At 42.0% G+C, this 3933-nt stretch overlaps 1 long non-coding RNA gene across 1 annotated transcript; it reads left to right on the forward strand.

The window, feature by feature from the left end:
- The first annotated feature begins 500 nt into the window (after positions 1-500).
- Positions 501-2854, forward strand: LOC117267240 (uncharacterized). Its single transcript, XR_004502548.2, has 3 exons — positions 501-579; positions 673-803; positions 2727-2854. It is a non-coding gene; the product is annotated as an uncharacterized LOC117267240 (long non-coding RNA).
- Positions 2855-3933: the final 1079 nt, after the last annotated feature.

A 3933-nucleotide genomic window follows, 5' to 3' on the forward strand; every position in this document is an offset into this window, starting at 1 on the left:
AGTGACATAGGAAGCCACTATACCAATGTAGGTTTTATTAATATTATTAACAATCAACCAACCAAACCGAGACATTGTTTTTGCTCTTATTCTTATGCCAGAGAACATTTATAGAGTTTATGATTTACTTGTGTTTTATACTGGATGTCCAAAGGGTATAATGATTCCTGTGTTTATTCAGTTGACGTATTGTGTCTGCACAGTTAACTGAGTGACAGACTTCTTTTAGTAGAAATAATGCATGACCTTCACCCAGTGAACAACATTTAAAATCTCTCACCATTCAATATGCTCTTTGAATCATGAAACCTCCCACCATCCAAATACACTGACATTTGTTTTTCAAATACCTTTTAAAAAATATCTTTACACTTAAAAAAACCTCTTGGAATCTAAAATTGAAATACACTTAAGCATTTGAATGCAGCCATAATATATACTCTAACCTTTTAATGGGCAAAAACATTATGATGGTGGTGGAATTTCCTAACATTCCACAGACATTTCACAGTGATTCATCAAAAAAAGGTCTTCAAAATCTATGAAGAGAGATGGCAGAAGAAATTCTTAAAGGATCAGGTACCTTAAGAAATATTGAAGTAATATGTTAAACGCTCCTTACAAATTTAACAGCAATTTACTTGTTTTTGTTTTTTTATTTTTATTTTCCAGTTTCAAAGGATGAGTTGTGTTCCTTCTGTGGAAACGAGGACCTGCCCAAAACAGCTGTTGATGATCAATAGAGGAGCTGGCTGAAGCCAAAAAGGCAGTCTGAGGGATTCCTTCCAAGGCCATGATTTTCAGTGAGTTGGGACTGGGGTGTCCTGCCGCCTTATAGTGTTCCGCCATGGGGTAGTTTGGGTTCTGAGTTTTGATTGCATTCTTGTGTTCAGCAAGTCTGTCCCGCATCCTCCGCTTTGTCGGACTGACATAGAAACAGCCACACTGACACTCCAGCCTCTAGACAACAAATGTTGTGTTACAGTTGGCAAAACTCCTGGAATAAAAGGTCTTTCCCCTGAAAATATCCACAAAAGTGTTGGTTTTGGCTATATTGTCACAGCGGTTGCATGAGCCACACCTATATGTTCCTGTGGGTTTAGATAACAAGGAGGTTGGCTTGGAGGGTGGTAGGTGGCTACTCACCAGGCTGTCTCTGAGTGTAGGGGCTCTTCTGAAAGTGAAGGCTGGAGATCCAGGAAGTGCGGCAGAGAGGGCGGAGTCGCTGAGCAGGATGTCCCAGTTCTTAGTGATGATGCGTCGGATGTCTTAGGCCATAGTGCTGCAGTGAGTGGAGAAATAGACTTGGGAGGGCTGTTGTTCATGAGATGTCTTTTGACGTAGCTGTCTCCTGTCCAGAGATTTTGCTCTTGTGAGAGCTTTGTTGAGAACTGTTTTGTTGTAACCCCTCTGTTCAAATCTGTGATGCATGTCTTTAGCTAGGAGTTCAAAATCAGTGTCCGTGTCCTTCCCAGCCTTTGAAACTGGCCATATGGTATGTTGGAGATGAGGCTTTTTGGATGGAAGCTGTCAGCTCTTAAGATAGTGTTTCGTTCAGTGCTCTTTCTGTAAATAGATGAGTGCAGCTTGCCGTGTTGGTCTACAGTGATTTTCAGGTCCAAGAAATGTATCTCAGTATTGCTCCAAACTGAGTTTGATGTTAGGGTTTGTGGTGTTGAGGTAGTCATAAAAGGCAGTGAGCTGTTGTTCAGATCCTGGAAAAATGAAAAAGAGGTCATCAATATATCGTCCATACCACGTTATGTTGTCCTTAAAGGGATTTGTGTGACTGTACATGTAATTTTCTTCCCAAAGACCCAGATACAGTCCAGCATAATTGGGGGCATAGGCTGTGTCCATGGCCGTGCCCTTGACCTGTCTGTAGAGTTGGTCCTGAAACAGAAAAATGTTGTTTTTGAGAGTCCAGTTTGTGAGATCCATGGTGAATTCAGTGGGGGGAGTTTCAGTGTTAGGCCTCTGTTGTAAAAAGTGATGTAGAGCTTCCAAGCCTTCACCATGATCGATGTTAGTGTATAGAGCTTCCACATCCATTGTGACTAAGTAAGAATGTTCAATGTGTTGCATCTCCTCAAGTTTATTTAGCACATGTGTAGTATCTTGGAGATATGCCTTAATGGAACTGGTAAGCGGCTTGAGAAAAAAATCAGTATATCTGGATGCTGGTTCAGTGATGGCATCTATGCCACTTGTGATGGGTCTGCCTGGAGGGGAATTCAAATTCTTACGGATTTTTGGAAGCAAATAGAAGGTGGCCAGTCTGAGGTTGTCATGCAGGAGAAAGTGATGTTCTTTGTCAGTAAGCCATTCTTTGTCAAGAGCAGCATCCAACATGGTTTTAAGTTCATCTTTTATGACAGCAGTGGGATTAGAGGACAAGGGGACATAATATTGTGGGTCACAAAGTTGTTTAAGGGCCTCACTTATGTATTGTGTCTTACCTCATATCACTATTGCCCCTCCCTTGTCCGCTGGTTTCACCACAATATCATCATTGTCTTTTAGCCACTGTAGAGCACGTCTTTCTCCCAGACTGAGGTTGGAGTGAGTCTTTCTCCTGTTTAATTGAAACAATTTATCCACATCATGGTTTACTTTCTTGGTAAAGGCAGGCATTGTTATTTAGCGGGAAAAAAAGTGGATCTGGGTCTGAGCTTGTGGAGCTTGTCAATGTTCTCACGGATTTTCCTCTCTGTTGATTCAATCAGTTCACTGCTCTCAGCTGTTGAGGACGCATGCGCAGACGAGAGCTTCTGTTTGACTTCCTCAATGTGATGACGTAGCTCCATCCTCTCTTTTTTTGCTTCAATTAAAAGCAGTATTAAATCTAAAGAGCACTTGTTGAGTATAGCCTCCCATTTCTTTTTAAAATCGGGATTGTCTTTTCCAAAAGAGGGGAATTTAGCAATTCTGAGACCTCTAGGGATGATGTTCTCTCTCCAGTAGTTGGAACTGCACACAATCACGCTTTCCAGCTAGATATGTCTGGGTAGCACATCATATGAAACAGCAAAACCACAAATATTTTACAGGCTCTGCAGAATATTAGTGGTGTAACATCATTTTGTCCAAACTCGAACTAGCAAGAGAAAAATCACTCTTAAAACTTGAGGACATGAGGGACATACAGAGACCATGGGGCAGATTCAAACAAACATGTTGAGTGTCCCCTGCTGGGCGACCAGTCTGTCCCACTTGCAGACAGTAGAGATTCTCTCAATCACCAAAAAGCGGGGCTTTGAGAACTGAAAATTAGTGGCTGATTTCTCATTTCCATTTTTTTATACATGAATAAAGTGTTCTCACTGTATCGTAGAGCAGACTGTGTCCATTCTGTCCTCAAGACATTCATTATCAAAGTAATTGCAGTGCTTGCCCTCTAGTGTTCAGAGGTTGACAGTGACAGTGGAGACGTGTTAGATCTCAGTTCGCTGGCCTTGCCATTTCAGCTGCCAGGTCCTGATGTGTGCTGGCAGCCCTCCATGATCACATTTCACCCTTCAGTGAACAGCAGGGGTGTAGCACAGCACAACAACAGCAGCAGCAGCAGCAGCTCGGGAAGCTCCACAGTGTTGCTTCTCATCTGCTCAGGTCCCAGCGAGGTTGATCAGTTACACATTACTTTCTCCATACTTTAAACTGGAGCTTGTACCACACAGCAACACAATGCTAATCAATCTACTTATCTGGGAATTAACATGCTATCATGCTACCAAGGTTTATCAGCATTATTTTTACTAGAGTTAGTTTTTGCACACACAGTGTTTCTGCCTGTGCAGAAATATGTGCTTTACACTCACCTGTGGGTAAATCATGTTATCAAGTTATGAGTCACATGAGTGCACACACAGAAGTGCCAACAAACTGCTTTACTACATCTTCCAAACAGGTACAGTAAGCACACACACACACACA

The sequence above is a fragment of the Epinephelus lanceolatus genome, chromosome 2 (genome assembly GCF_041903045.1).
Source record: "Epinephelus lanceolatus isolate andai-2023 chromosome 2, ASM4190304v1, whole genome shotgun sequence".
Classification (NCBI taxonomy): Eukaryota; Metazoa; Chordata; class Actinopteri; order Perciformes; family Serranidae; genus Epinephelus; species Epinephelus lanceolatus.